Genomic DNA, 16,407 nt, shown 5'->3' on the forward strand with positions numbered 1-16,407 from the left:
GGGAATGAAGTGAGTATATCCAAAAGTACTCGGGAGAGATGGAGTAGAGCCTTCTGTTCAGTTTCTCTCCTGAAGTCTTTATCTCCACTAGAGAGATGATATCCATATGACCTTTGGCTTTGAACCATTGTCTTACTAGTTGGGATTTCTTTGGATCTGAAAGTCCTTTGACATTGAAGCTTGCAGCTTTCATTATCTTTTGTTTGGGGGTTTGTTAAGGCCTCCTTTAGTGGCTGACTGAGGGGTTGTTCCCAGGTGTGCTCTGCCTCTCTTGAGTTCTTTGCTTATCTCCATGTCATTGGGGTTTCCTGTTTGTGGATTGGAGCTCTTTTCAGGAGCTAGAATGCCTGATGTATCCATATCTGCTGCGTCCAAGTTGTCGACTTCCTTCTCTAGCCTCAGTTTGTTAATAGGGGTATTTTCTACATAGTTATTTTCTTCTTCCGTGTCACGTGGGTCTGGAACAGCGGCTAAGACTGAATATCTGTTGGGCTTGACTAGGGGGTGAGGGGGTTTGGGTTTGTAAAAGGGTTTCCTTCTGCTGACTTGTACGAAATCTGATTCTTTTGGGCTTCCATTAGTAGGAGGAGGACAGGGGTTCGGAAGGGCTTGACTCGGGTTATAGGAGGGGTTTTTTTCAGCTACTTGGGGGAGGATGAGCTGTGGATTTTTGATGGGACAATTTCTGATTAGGTGCCCTTGTTTCCCACAGTGGAAGCAGGAGTTTGGAAGGTGTTTGTAGAGTATTGTCTGAGTGTGAGAGAGCTCACCACACCCTATTGCTATCTCGTATGGGACAGGGAGGGACAGATCAAGTTCAACTAGGACTTGGGGGTGCCAAGCGGGGTTGTAGTCCGAGAAGGCTTTGGTACCTAGGACTTGACCTAGGGGAGCTAAAATAGATTTGATCCATGGGTTCAGATGAATGGGGAGATTAGGTAGTTCGATCCACACAGGATGAGGTGAGGATTTGGGGCCATCTGGGTTAAAGTCCTTTGTCCATCTCATGAAGCAGAAGGGGAGATGTCTATACATCCATTGACCTGAACTAATAACCTTCATTGCCATGCTTGGATCTTTGAATAAGAAAAGGTAATAGCCTTTGGCCAGGGCTTGAGTTAGGGTAACCTCTATTCCAAGAGGTGTCCAGCTGTCCCTTATCCATGCTCTCATTGCTTCCTTAGATGGTCTCGGACCAAAGAGTAGACCAACCAGGCATCTTTGTGAATAGTCTTCTACTTTGCTTCTGACCTGTTCTATTGGTAGACTTACGTGTACAGTGTTGGTAGAGTTATTACATGGGGTGGAGATGTTGGCTGCCTCTTTCTGTGGGGCTGCTGTTGCTGCTGTCTGTTCTTTTGCTGACAAGAGGGAGGCCTCTTTGAGTTGGTCCTTGTTCTTCATATTTAGAAGTTGTTCTTTGGCTTCTTTTAGTTCCTGAACCAGCCTGGTGTTTTCATCCATAACTGCGTCTATGATGGCTTCTCCACTCCACGGTTTTTCTAGAATGGGATTCCAGGGGTTTGAGTGAGGGGCAAGATGAGAGGTTGAGGGTGAAGCTAGAGGGAAGTGACTGCTGAGCATATGGTTTACTTTTGCAGGTGATGCTGAAGAAGTCTGGGGTCTGATAAGGGATGGGCTCCTCCGCTCAGTGCCCATGCACTTGGGAGGGCATCCGCCCGCGAAGAAGGAAAGCCTACGTTGCAGGTTTGAAGAAAGGCGGGAAACTGAGGAAGATGAAGCGCTCTCTTCGTTAAACTGATGAAATATCTTGGTTTCTACTTTCCGCCATGGTGAACTCATTTGGGAATAGAGGTTTCTCAAAGCTATCAAGGCAATCCCCTTTCCCAAGGTGAATTTTACACTCTGGAAAATAGTAGGGGAACATTTTCCAATTGGCGAACTAGCACCCTGGTTACAGGTAGACAAAGTGTGCAAATTTTGTAGAGGAGCTAGAGAGACTCTGTCTCACCTATTCTACGACTGTCCTGTAACTCAACATCTGTGGATGCTGATAGGGAGATGGTGTAAGGATGCTTTGGGATTGATGGTCCTCCCTCCCCAACCAAAACAGCTGCAATGGAGGCTATCAAAGTAGCCAGATCCAAAACTGTCCCAGCCAATATAGCCTCCTTACTGGAACAGGACATCACTCATGATGAAATCAAAGATGCCATCTTCTCTCTCAAAATAAAAAAGAGCCCAGGTGAGGATGGACTTCCTTCTGAATTTTTTCAAACTTTTTGTGATTTGCTAACAGGACCAATAATCCAAGTGTGGCAAGAATCTGTGAAATATGGAGCCCTGCCATCAACAATCAATGAAGGCCTTATCAAGCTCATCCACAAAAAAGGCCCCAGAGAAAACATGGGTAACTGGAGACCTGTTACAATGCTCAACAGTGTGTATAAAATCATTGCCAAAGCCTTAGCCCTCAGATTATCCAAACACATGAAACTCTGGATAACCAAGAAACAAAAAGGGTTTATCAAAGGCAGGTATATCGTGGATTCCATCATTGCCTTATGGGAAGGGATTGAATATGCAGAAAAAACCAATCAAGACTTCATGTTTATTAAGATTGACTTTGATAAAGCTTATGACAGAATACAGTGGGACTACATCCTCCAATCACTCAGAGATATGGGATTGGGCCCTAAATTCACCTACATGGTGAAAACCTTATTTGAAAATGCCAAAGCCAAAATTATCATTAATGGAGAACTGTGTGACCCCTTCCCCTTAGAAAAGAGTATCAGATAAGGATGTCCCTTAGCATCCCTACTGTATGCAATAGCTGCTGCAGATGGACTAAATTGGCTAATCGAGGACAAGATCAGCAAAGGTGAATTGATTGGCATCACTTTACCCAATGGAGAACAAATGTGCACTTAGATGTTTTGCTGATGACACTAACAGCCTAATAGCAAACGATGAAGAGAATATCAAGGCACTTTGGAGATGTCTCCAAACCTACTGTAAAGCCTCAGGTTCCAAAATAAATTACAGCAAGACAGGAATTAAAACCCTCATTGAACCCCCCCCTTCTGGAGATAGGTTGTAACATCATTCAGGATGGTGAGATCTTCAGGCTCCTTGGTATCCCCATGGGATACAAGGTGACATTGAGACAGAAATGACAATGGGTAATGGAGAAAATAGAAAGCAAGCCACTAAGATGGAAGAGAAAGCAACTGTCACTAGCCAGGGAGAATCATGGTGCTGAATCACTTCATCATCCCATCTACTATCTACTTTCTCGAATCTCAGCTGCTGGAGGCTCCCAGACTCTGACCTTAAAGACTTCACCAAGCTATGCAGAAATTACCTATGGGGAGGGGACCCATGGAACAAGAGCAGACCTAAAGTAAAATGGGACACCTGTACCATCCCCAAAACCAAGGGAGGGCTGGGGATTAAAGATATCAGGCATTATGCTGATAGAATGGCCTCAAAATGGATCATCAGAGCCTTAGAGAACCTCACAGAAGATTGGGCACAGCTGCTGCTCAAAGACACTCCCAGGTTCACTATAACAGGCCACAATAAATGGTGCAAGCTCCCTATCAGCACCATCGTGGCATCCAAGCACCCTATAACCCCCAAAGGGAGTCAACTAGTAACATCCATATGGAAAGCCTGGTTCAGAATCAAGAGGTTTCTAACCATTATTCCCAAGGACAACAAAGCAGAAGGAATTTTAGCCAACGATTCTTGCTGGTGGTCTATACTCCCCCTGACCCCCCTTGAACCAGAGGAAGGGAAGATAGCTCTGAATCTGTACAAAAAAGAACTAGCTACCTGGGCAGATATATTCAACCACCACAAAGGAACCTGGCTAACAAGAGCTGAACTTGTAGCCAAATTTGACAGTAGATCACCAGAGTTGGATCTAATCCAAAGCAGAGCAGTTCAATGGAACCAACAGGAAATTTGGAAAACAAGCAGACCTCCAACCTTCAGTATCTCAGCTTTTAAATGGGTAGAGAGCAAACCTCTACTCCCAATCCCTAATTTCGAAAGAGCTCCTGCAATCCACGTCACTCTCAACCGGCGATGGAACACCAACTGGGATCGGAAAAAATGGTATAACATCCTCAGTGAGCTGTGGAGCCCACATATCGACCCCAAGAAATCATGCCTAGCATGGCTGACAGTTTACAGAGCCATATGGACTCAGGGCAAGGCAGCAAAATTGCACATCTCCTCAGATCAATGTGCTAGATGTGGCCTACCGGAGGACGACCTTCACATCTTCATTCAATGTATGCACATATCCAGCACATTCAAAGAGCTGCACTCCACTATTCAGATGTGGGGCAAGGATGTCAACTGGAAGAATCTAATGTTAGGGGAAAACATAGGATGTTCAATAGCACTCTGGAATGTTATCAGATGTGAGTATCTATGGCACGCATGGCTGCAGAGGTTATTAGCTACATTTAACAACTCTGAAATCAAGGGTCCCCCTCTCACAGTTTGTTTAATCACTACATGCAACAGGTACTGGACTAAACAAACCCAAGTCCTCTTTCAGTTTAGAGAGAAGCCTATTGCTTAAATTCCAAAAGAGAGCTTCAGACTTCACCCTGGAAAAATTAGAAAAAACCAGAGACAAGATTCTACTCATCCTATCCAAGGATAGAGCTCTTATAGAAGCAATCAACAAGCAACAGTAATCATACCTCTCTCCCATAGCCCAAGAACAAAAGACAGGGGATAACACAAAAAAGTCTTAGAAGAGGAATGGCATACAGACAGGAATTAGGGACCAAACCAGGCAATCTGAAGAGAAAGATAAGGCAATGTGACCTGTGTAGCACAGCTGATAAAGGACCACGAGAGGAACCAGCTTCCAGGTCTACCACCTTCTGAAAAGCTCAAGTCCTGCGAGCTGCTTCCCCCCTTCATCATCTGGCTACTGCTGGTGGGATCAAGCTATGAATATTTCTGCACTCTGCAGGTAATTGGAGAACTGACTAAGAATTGGCACTCAGGCCACAAGAGGCAGATGAGATGGTCACAGACACTCACTGTTGCGCCCTTGTAATCTCATTATTATTAACATGCAAAACTGACGGGACCTGTTATAAAGGCCTATCTAACCCCGATTTGTAAGTCTCTTCTCCTATAATTCAAATCATGCCTTTTTTTGAAAGAAAAAAAAGAAAATGATAATGAGAATAAAGTATTTCCTACTTCGCACTCCCCTTCAATGATTGGCGGTCATTTTGCTATGACACGACGGACTAGAGATTACCTTGCATATGGTGAGAGAGAGAAGTGCAATGTGTCTGAGAGAGAGAGTGAGAGAGCAAGAGAGAGAGAGAGCATACACAAGTCTGAACCCATGAGAGATAGATAGAGAGAGAGAGAGAGAGAGAGAGAGAGTCGCATTCTGATCCTTGGAGGAGAGCCCATCACCCACCACTAACTACTAGAGTGTACCTCACACGCTCTTCGTCCGCTCCAAAATAAACTTAGGATTTTGGTAGGAGCCACCGTCGGTGCTGAAGGCGTAGATGGAAGCACTGCAACAGGATTGCATTGGAGTAGACGTACTAGCAGCCGGGCGTGATCTTGCCCACAACAAGCTTGAGCTGCCAAAAATGGAGCGCCCGAGGAGCATTACTGTCAAAGGAGAAGGGTCACGGGTGCTTTAACGAGAAGGCCGAAGCCGCTGCTGGGTTGCTGGCATCCTCTTAAAATGCCCAAGTCCCCGCACACGTTTGTGCATTTATGGAGATCAAGTGAGCATATAGAGCAACAGCTACGTGCAATGGGAAACACAGCTCACCGGAAGAAGGAGATGGCTCTCTTTCAACAGCGAAGATCAGGGCGCTCATGAAGGTCGGGATTAGCGGTAGTTAATCCGTATTTTCGCAGAGGATTAGCAGCTTATTAATCAGAAGCTCTCAACCACCAGTCCAATCAATCGTTTCGTCGGGGCCGAGGCTGTCTGCATGGCCGCCGTGTCAGGCTTCCCTCAGCCTAACGCGTGGCAGCTGCATGCGCCTTCGCTTCTTCAGTTCAATGCGCCGTCTCGTCCGGTCGACCTCATTGGCGCGGCTCCTTCTCCTTCGTGCTTCCCGTCTCCTCCTCAGGCAGTTCACGAAGCCTTCCATGGCCTGCCCATGGAATCCGCTCTCAAGACACATGGGGGTGTCGCCGGCCCAGCCCTGATTCTCTCTCCTTCACTGTTGGATGTCCAAGGTCCTTCGTCATCTGACCGTCTCTGTAACGGGGGCGCTGGTGCTGCTGGAGCAGATACACATATTGGAGGTAAGCCCTCAGTCACCCTTCCTTCTTCTCAAATCCGAAGAATACAGCATGATTTGGAGAATAGGGTCCTTATCGGTTTGCTGACGGGTCCTAGACCCGCAGTAGAGTCTATCAGACGCTGGATTCGACTCCAGTGGGGTGCGATTGGTGCTGAAGTGGAGACCATCCAGGCCCTTCCCAAAAACCACTATCTGTTCGTTTTCAAGCTCCCGCATATGGCGTTTGATGTCCTCAGCAGAGGCCAGTGGCTCATCCGCAATTCCCTCCTCAGCCTTTTTCGCTGGAACAAAGATTTCAATCCTGAAGCCTCTGCCTTGGTTAACTACCCTGTCTGGGTCGAGTTCCCTAATCTGCCCCTCCACTACCATAATCACCTAGGAGTCATTGGTTCGAAGCTGGGGAGAGTCCTGGGAGGAAAACCCCCCTCGGACTATGTGCCTTCTTGGCACCCTCAAGTTCTCATAGAAATGGACATTTCGCTGGATCTCCCCTCAGCGATTGATATCTTCACCGACGATGGTGAACACTTTGAGCAAGCCATAGTGTACAAATACCTCCCATCTGCCTGTTTTCACTGTGGTGCCACTGGGCACTTCGTCAGAAACTGTCCTTGACTTACCTCCATCAACGCCCCTTTCCCTGCTTCTCCAGATGCCACCCCTCTCCAGCAAGCCCCTAAAGCAGTTAGAGCCACCCCCCCTAAGAGGGCGACCAAAGAAACCTGGCAGGACGCTTCTAAGACTAGGGCTAAATCTGTTAACAAGTTTGCCCTCCTTGCCTCTCTGTCGGAGTGGGTTGATTCTGAAGTTGATGAGTCTCTTCTCTCGGGCTCTGATGAAGAAGCAGAGGTGGGAAAATCTCTGGAAGATCATGTCAATGAAAATGATCAATCTGCAATGCGAGAACTGAACGCTAATGTTCTGGCGGGAGACACCTCTACTTTTAAAGGCAAGGAAGCACAGGTGGAGGGGGCTGGGCTTTCCACTCCTATGGAGATTCACAAAGACCACAAGACCTATGCAAGCTGCTTCACAAGCTTCGCCCATCAGAGTTCAGTCCAAGAAATCCAATAAGAAGTCCCATAAATGAGGATTATCTCGTGGAACATCAAGGGGCTTTCAGACCCCATCAAAGCCAAGAAGCTGAAACAGTGGTTCCGCTCTAACAAATCGGAGATAATAGCTCTCCAGGAGGTCAAAACCAATGGCAACGATCTTTCTAGCCGTCTTAAGGAGGTCTCTGAGGATCATAGATGGTTCTCTTTGTCGCATTCTAGAGGCTTTGGAGGTGCTGTCCTGGGTGTGCCTGCTAATTGGGATGTCTCCCCTAACTCGATTGTTGGGGCTCTAACTGGATTTTAGCCAAGATAGATAAACCAGTTAAGTTTCAGATTTGCTCCGTCTATGCAGGGGGTGCTGCTGCTGACAGAGCCAATTTGTGGAGTGAGCTCAAAGCAATGGATGGCCCAGTAGTCATTGTAGGAGATTTCAACATGGTGGAGTCCTTAGCGGATAGATACAAAGGCCTGGGACAAGTAATCAAAGGACTAGAGAAAGAGAGTTGGGTCCAAGTCAAAGAGCTCTTTTCTTTGTGGGATGTAGGAGAGGAAGCTGAGTTCACTTGGCAGAACTACTCCTCTGGCGATAACGCCAGGAAGGCAAGGCTAGACAGATGTTACATCTCTTCGGATTTAGCCAACATCTACTCCAGGGTCAAGTCCAAACCTAAATTCGTGACAAGGTAGGTGTTGTGTGGGAAAGCAGACACAGCTACTCTATCAGAGCTTCGGACTCTCTGTGGTTTCCTCTTAGTCCAGTGCCTCCGGTGTCCAGCATTTCAATACGTACTGCTCTACGTATTCACAAGAAGGGAATCAAGGTTTGGGCTGACGTGTGGCACTTTCCCTCCCATAGGTGGATGACTAATGATGAACTGCTGTTAAAATTCTCTCTCCTCCCTTGGGAAGTGATGCAGGTGCAAGAACGTATCAGCATCTTTCCTGAAGATGAGGCATGGCAGATATCAGTCTCCGAGCCCATCTCCCTCAAAGGCTTATGTTGGAGAGGAGGCACAGCGTTCTGTCACCCCCCTCGTGTGCAAGCTTTACTGTCTACCCATGTACATGTGATTCTCAACAAGAGATGGGCAGTCCTCTATGACAGGCGCCAATGGAACTTCAAATTCCGCTCACTTTGGTCTAAAGAGATTCAGCCTAAGAAATCTGTGTTATTGTGGCTGATTATGCATAAAGCCATTTGGACAGGTGACAAGTGTAGGAAATGTGGACTCTCAGATGGGGTATGTGCTAGATGTAAACTTAGCATTGAAGATATTGGGCATCTATTCAGAAATTGTCAGAGATCTGTTGACATATTGTCACCGATTTGGTTTACTCTGGGCTGCCATCTGCTAAACAACTACTTCTAGGGGATTCGGTTGGGGTGCTCTCACGTTGTTGGGCCGGAGTTAGAGCTGAATTCCTCTGGTTAATTTGGAAAGATAGATGTGTGACTCCTTTTGAGGCTGCTTACCAGGTTCCAAATCTGAGAATTTTGTTTGCTGATTTTCATGTGCAGATTTATGACATCCACCTGGTACATATGAGATTGTATACCACACAAGATGCAGTACTTAGAGAACCTCCAATTCAACCAAGCATTCCGGTACAAGCTCAGCAACTTGCGCTCCAAATGAAGATGGAGGAGGCCTTTCGTTTTGTGTCTATTCTGCAATCCAGAATTGAAGCTATGCGATAAAGAATTTTGAGCTTTGTAATTGTTATATATGTGGTGCTGATTCCCAGTCAGACTTTGTAAATTTTGTCTCTCTTAATTAATTCCTGCGCTTGTTGGTAAAAAAAAAAAAACAGCTACGTGCAATAAATGATATTGGCAGCACTGTGGGCAGGAAGAACCCGTCAACATGTCGCTTGGGGTCCTGCCAACTTGCTAGTGCTAGGTCAACATGTGTCAGATATGCTTTCCCCTACTACGATGTCCTCAGCGGTACAGTGAGCGGTTTGCTACATTTTGCTGCTTGGACACATGTTGGGTCTAAATTAGGGCATCTTGCCAAAAGCTTTTAACTGCCCCTCATGCTCCTTAGACAATGACAAAAACAATTTGTGCTCTCCAATAATGGAAAGTTGTAAAGTGGTGGTGGCAACCAGAAAGGCTTTAGATCCGGTCCCCGTGGACCGGCGAAATGTGTGCGCTGACAGGGGAGATTTCTGGTTGCCAACAGTGGCGCTACACATCGGACATTCAATGTGCAGTCCCCATGACAACCGGTCTCACAGACCTCCCAACCTCGTAAATTGGGCCAGCAACTGGCTGGAATGGTGATCTCCCGAAGTGTACCAGAGCAGGAGACTATATTGGGAACGTCTCAAAAGGGTGATTGGTTATGGCCTAGAGTGTGGCTCTGCTCTAATGCCAAAAATGGCCCTGGAATGACAAAGTTGGGATTTCTGTCTTCCAGGGGGTGCCCTGGAGCACCCCCCCAGAACAAGGTGTTTTCTCCGTTTGTCTGGTTTCTCAAAACGTGGGCAGGTTGGCTGTGGCTAACAAGGGGCCTCACCAGGGAGGGAAAATAGGAATTTTAAGAGGATCTGCTGGTCCATGTGGACTGGCTCTTAGAGCAGATTACCATGTCCCACCCATTCGGTAGAAATGCTCAGGATTTCCCCCACACTCTCTGCCACGCCCAGACCCAATGCTAGATCGCCCCGGTGGAGACGGATATTTTCACTCTCCAGCTGGGCATTGCGGGACTGGCTCTCATTTCAGATTTCCATTGGCTACGGACGTTGATTAACTACTACAGCAAACTCTGGCGCTCAGATCAGGTTCATGAACTCCATCGCGCATTGAAACTTGATAGGTTCCCATGCAGTGCCAATAGCCGCTCAGTTTCAAGCATTTCTGTCGGCTTGGCATGCCGTGGGAACTTGCTCTTAGCCCATCTAATAAATTCATGCCTATGAAGGAGAGGAGTGGTTCCAAGAAGTTTGAGAATTGAATGCCTTCATATGCAAGTAAGGTGGGTGGAGAAGGCATTGAGTACTCCATTGCCTCTATATGTGAAACTCAGTTAGGATGACAGTCCCAAATCCGATAAGGAGAGGGCCATGATGGCCAAGGTTCCTTATGCATCAGTTGTTGGGAGTCTCATGTATGCTATGATAGCTACTAGACCAAACATTGCATTTGTAGTGGGAGTTGTTAGCCGGTACATGACAAATCCAGGGAAGAAGCACTTGGAGGCAGTCAAATGCATCTCGAGGTACATGAAGGATACCAAGAAGATGTGCATCTGCTTTGGCAGAGGAGACATGCGTGTACTTGGTTACACAGACTCAAATTATGCAGGACATGTGGATACGAGGAGATCTACTTCTGGTTATGTGTTCACCTTAGACAGGAGGTGCAGTGTCTTGGATGTCCCGTGCACAGAAGTGCGTTGCTTTATCTACCATAGAGGCTGAGTATGTTGCAGCCACAGAAGGTTGCAAGGAGACTATATGGCTTCATCAGCTAGTGGGAGATTTGGGGATTCATACCGTTGTACCGACATTGCATAGTGATTCCATGAGTGCTATTCATCTAGCACGAAATCCGGTCTTTCATGCAAAGACCAAACACATTGAGATCAGGTACCATTTCATCAGGGAGGTACTTGATGATAAGCATCTAGAGCTTGTCAAGGTTCATACAGATGAGAACCCTGCAGATATGCTAACTAAGAGTCTACCTAGTCAACGGTTTGAGTATTGTTGTGTTTTGATGGGCATTGGCTAGTGTGTCCACTAGGTTTCCTCACTTAAAGGCAAATTGTCCTTTAAGTGGGAGGTTGTGAGGGTTAAAGGTCACTGTGCCTTAACCCTAGTTATGTATACAATACTCAAAGTATATATATGATATACATAGAAGATAAGGGTGATTCAGCACCCACCAAAAACTGTGTTACTCTCTTGCTCTTGCTCCCTCACTCTCTTGTATTTCACTTCCGTTGTATCCTCACAAAACCTACCATTGCCTGACATGGTGCAACCTACGCAACATGCTCCCTCACTCTCTTGTTTTTCACTTCCGTTGTATCCTCACAAAACCTACCATTGCCTGACATGGTGCAACCTACGCAACAGGTTGCAGATAACCTGCCAGTAGATGGACCAATAGGTTGTAGGGGTGGAGGAGTGTCAATCGAGAAGAGCATGTTGTGAATTGGGAGGAGCGTGTTGTCAACCTTGTAGCCCTACAATGCTCAGGGGGAGAGATGCAATTCCCATCTCCAATGGGACGTTTGAGGGCTTAATTTTGGCACTACAGGTAGTAGAGCATAACGTGGGAATCAAGCGGGCGGTGGCATTTTCTAGTAGAAATGCCCATCGAGCGGGTCGTGGGAACTTGCTCTTAGGTGGACTGAGGGTGGGTTCAAACCACTTGCCTAGACACGCTCTGAAAGGGGCGTGATATGACTTCAGCAAATGAAAAGAGAAGGGTTGGACACACCATCAAAATTTTTTTATCTGCCATATGAAGGCTCGACAAGCCATGGAAAGGTAAAATAAAATTGCCACGAACACCTCTCACTGAGTGTTGAACTTGTGTTGCCTAGGTGATAGGGGACTCTCTTTCCACCACAGCAATCAAGGAAATGTTGACATTAAAGTCTTTTTATATATATCTATTGAGGTCTGGACAGCACACCCGCCCAGACCTCCTCTATTTTCTTTCCATTTCATGGCAATCGGGCTGGTCGCCTGAGCAGACAGCTACACTTCCATCTTCCATTGCCCTGAAAGCCATAGAGGGTCCAACCTTACATTTTAGGTGGACTCAACAATAGATAGCTACACTTCCATTTTTGGCTACCTTCCATTGCCCCCAAAGGTCCAACCTTGCATTTTTGGCTACCTTCCATTTCTTCAAGGCATGCCTTTGAATCAATGTTCACCAGAAATATTTTTTCCAACAAATACAAATACCTTCTACATACAAGATTTCAAAATTTTTACATCATACAAAAATTCAAAAATTCTTCCCACAATATCAACAAGTTAAAAACCTTCAATTGTAAAACTATGCCTTCAAAATTTTTTTTGTAAGTAAATTATAACATTCAAAGTAAGAAAACAGAAACATATATTGCACTTAACATAATTGGAAAAATTATATCATCAATAGATGTCAGTCCAATTATAAAGAGGACAAAAATAGACATTTTCATTGCAAGTATAAGTAAGAATATGTCCAAGATAGTATATTCTAACAAGAGTCACCCAAATATAAGGTCTTGCAAAATTCCATGATATTTTAATGACAAGGCTCTAGCTGTAATTTAAACCCAAAAGAACACTTGGAACAGTTGAAAGAAAACCTAGAACAAAACACAATAGATTGTTACTTGCATGCTAAATGCACATTATGTAATGCAGTATAGGAGAGAGAATAATCTACATTCTAAAATTAAAAATACTTACAACAAAATTTTCAATAATCTACATTCTAAAATTAAAAATACTTACTACAAAATTTTCAATTCTACATAGTACCAAACATCATGATATTTTCATGAGAAGACTAACTCTTAATTCAGAGTTGAAAGAAACTTGGAACAGCCAAAAGAAAACCTGGAACAGAAAATACTAGAGTGTTACTTTCATGCTAAATGCACATTATGCAATACCTAGATATGCATAGAAGTTTTTCAGGCATCCTTCCATGCCTCAACAATTACCTCAAAAAAGTCAAATTCCTGCAAACTTGGCCCCTCAATTGAAACATGCATCAATGCCTCTAAGCTTTTTGTTTCAAGCTTATTTCTATGGCGAGTTTTGATTATGTTTTGCATCTAGAAGCCCCTCTCGCATATAGCTATACTAGAACATTGAAGCATTGCAATTTGACTCAAGCGTAGGAGCATGGGATACTTTTCACGAAGCACATCGTTACAACTTATACGAGTCCATGTTTCTCTCAATGATAACTTCTTCCAATCTAATGGCCCTTGCACTTTGAATATCTGAAATTCTCTTCTCAAGCATCTCTCATCTATGAGACTTTCACAAACTTATCCATTAGCAATCTTTGAAGACACATAAAACTGAACCAAAGAATCCACATCTTCACCTCCATAGCACTTCAAAAGCTGTCAAGATGGAAAAGAGGAAGGGCATAGTACTTAAAAGCTGCTCAAAATAGTATTGCCTACAAACCTGTCTTTTAAGGCATCCAATATTAAAGAGCGATATTGCTTTTGAAAGTCAATTACAACTTGCAAATCAGATCCTATAGCACACCTTTGTATTTTAGCTCCACGAAAAAAGTCGCCCTTCATCGCTATCCTCAAGGCTGCAAGATGTGCAGATTTTGAACCATATTCATGTATCAAGGGATAACTTTTGCTATCATGTTGCCATGCATTCATGTCTAAAGGAGGATCTACTATGAACTCTAGTTGTATTGCACCAATTGTAGCATTTACCAAGCTTGGGACAGTCGTTACATCCACATAATCATTTTGAAATATGTACCTTAAGTGTGAGATATGATCCAACAAGTCAGCAAGAAAATGTACGCTATATATGAACTCAAACGTGAATACTCTCTCATAGAGACAGAGATTTTCAATCCTTAGAAATTCCAGCAATGGCTCAAGGATGCTCACAATGACCTTGTACCTACTTAACTATCAAACTTGGTGAATTTTTTTCATGTGCAATGTAGGACAATCAAATTCCTCCTCTAGTTTAGTCAATTTGACGGCGGTCCATGTGGAGCTCTTCTTTAGTAGTGTCCCAATATCATTTAAAGTTGTCTACTTTGTGAGCAAAGTCACTAATTTGCTTCAATGCATTGGATGCACATAAGTGTGTTCGATGTGCAACACAATGAATGGAAGTCAAGAATGGGCTTGACTTCTTTAATGACCTTTTTCTTTTCCAACCATAATTAAGGCACCATCTAAGAATGAAACATGTGGCTCACGCATTCCATATATAACTCCCATATATGATGAGGTGTTCAACCACACATACATCAGTTGACTCATCCACATAAATTCAAAAAAAGAGAGATTGCTGCTTATTGTTTCCTTACAAATACAATCAGTTATGATTGCAACAAACCTGATTTATCATTATTATAAAGGTATTGAGGCACATGCTCCACTCCAGAACATCGCAATAACTCTAACAAGGGCACAAACTTCAGATATGCCATATCATGTTTTGCAATAAAATAAGCAGCTCTAAATACATTCAAAATGCTTGGATCTACATTTTCACGTTGCATTCTAATCCTTTTCTCTAATGCTCTTTTATCCATGGCCTTGGAAATAGGCATCAAACTTATGCCCTCTAGAATCAGCATGCTGTTTAAGAGCATTAAGTTGGATATTCGTTGATCCTATTGTGCCATATTCACTCTTACAATTTGTTTCCTATTGACAAATAGTGCAAAAGATTCTCCCTTGTTGCCTATCAAAATGAACTCATTGAAATGCAACACCCCAAGAAGCAAGCCACGTTCTTTGTGCATTTTTTCTCTTGGATACTTCTGCCTCACCAATACTCTCAGCCACTTCTATGTCTAAGGAATCTTCATCAGATTCATGAGCACTTGAATTTGTTTGCCTGCGCTTCTTTCCATGTGGAGATTTAGGGATTTTAGAAAAGCCTAGAAGGGATACTAAGGTTCTTTGCCTTGCGTCCATTTTTTTAAAACACCTTCAACTATTTCAGCATTACTTTTTTTACCCTCATAGTCACATCTTATCACCATAAAACATTGAATCTTTCAAAACATAAAATGTAATCATTTACATGACCCACCCTGCAAGGTATTTAAAAACTCAGTCATTAACATGACCCATACTATTGTACACATATACAGCTATAAAAAATATACTACATGACCCACCCTGCAAGGTATTTAAAAACTCAGTCATTAACATGACCCATACTATTGTACACATATACAGCTATAAAAAATATACTACATGAATAAAATCAACTAGCAACAACAACAAGAGCTACATTTGAAACATAAAATGTAATCATTTTACATGACCCACCCTGAACAAGGTATTTAAAAACTCAGTCATGTTAATGACCCATACTATTGTACACATATACAGCTCTATCAAAAAATATACTACATGAATAAAATCAACTAGCAACAACAAGAGCTACAACACTATTCTCTAACATTGTTTAAATAACGGCAACAAATCTTAAGAGGTAAATAAAAGCATAAGAGAGAACTGGTTACAGACTTTAATGTCATGGAATACTTAAATGAATTTGCATTCTCAAACATGATGAACTCACCTTGCTTAAGCGGCTTCCCATCCCATCATTCACGAGGCAATAGCTTGAACTTCACGCTTTTCCACCCGATCTGTATCAATAAAATAACCCAAAAAAAAAGGACTCATCGTCAAAAATGATTGGGAAGGATAAGAGGCTCAGAAATTAGAGGCTTAGTTCTTTTCGGGCCCTATTCAGACCACCCCTTCTTTCTAACTCAATATTCCTCCCTCCTGCCTGCAAGCTTGTGATGTGAATCGTTAATAACAGCATCGTTAATCAATTAGTTGCTTCTCTATCCACATGGTTTCGGTTTCATGTACAGTGGGAACGGAGGTTTAGCGAACACAAATGGAGCAAGGACTATACAAACCGAAATCAAATAACCGACAGCTATACAAACCGAAATCAAATGAACAGTGAACGAAATCAACGACTCTGTGTAGTGACTGATGTCTGGTTTTCGCAGAGAGCTATAGCCTTAGACTGCTGCTTGAGAAATTCACTTCTGTGTTTTCTATTAACGAGGCTACGAGATGTATAGCTAGGCTCTTGGCACTGCGCTGTATAGCCAGGCGGCTCCAGCCAGCAGCCTTGTAAGAGTGAAATTTGAACCACTGCTGGGAGGTATAACCCATATATAGACTCCGGCTCCGACGCGGAATCACTACTAGGACCTTGAGAAATTAGGGTATGTGTTCACCATTAACGAGGCTACGAGTTGTGCTTGAGAAATCAGGCTATGTTATCGTCGTTAACAAGGCTACGAGCTGCTTTTTTGCACAGAAAAGACAACAATACATTTTAGGACC

General features: G+C 43.9%; 1 long non-coding RNA gene across 2 annotated transcripts; it reads right to left on the reverse strand.

Annotated features, from left to right (window-relative positions):
* Window positions 1–13,032: 13,032 nt before the first annotated feature.
* LOC147611332 (uncharacterized) lies at window positions 13,033–16,032 on the reverse strand. 2 transcript variants are annotated; one of them, XR_015263835.1, is made up of 4 exons: window positions 15,999–16,032; window positions 15,617–15,686; window positions 13,586–13,637; window positions 13,033–13,434 (listed from the first exon to the last, which is right to left on the reverse strand). It is a non-coding gene; the product is annotated as an uncharacterized LOC147611332 (long non-coding RNA). The 2 variants fall into 2 exon arrangements; XR_015263834.1 differs by lacking the exon at window positions 15,999–16,032 and having other exon boundaries at window positions 15,617–15,951.
* Window positions 16,033–16,407: the final 375 nt, after the last annotated feature.

This window comes from Cibotium barometz, chromosome 47 (genome assembly GCF_041138505.1).
Source record: "Cibotium barometz isolate CiBa-2024 chromosome 47, ASM4113850v1, whole genome shotgun sequence".
NCBI lineage: Eukaryota > Viridiplantae > Streptophyta > Polypodiopsida > Cyatheales > Cibotiaceae > Cibotium > Cibotium barometz.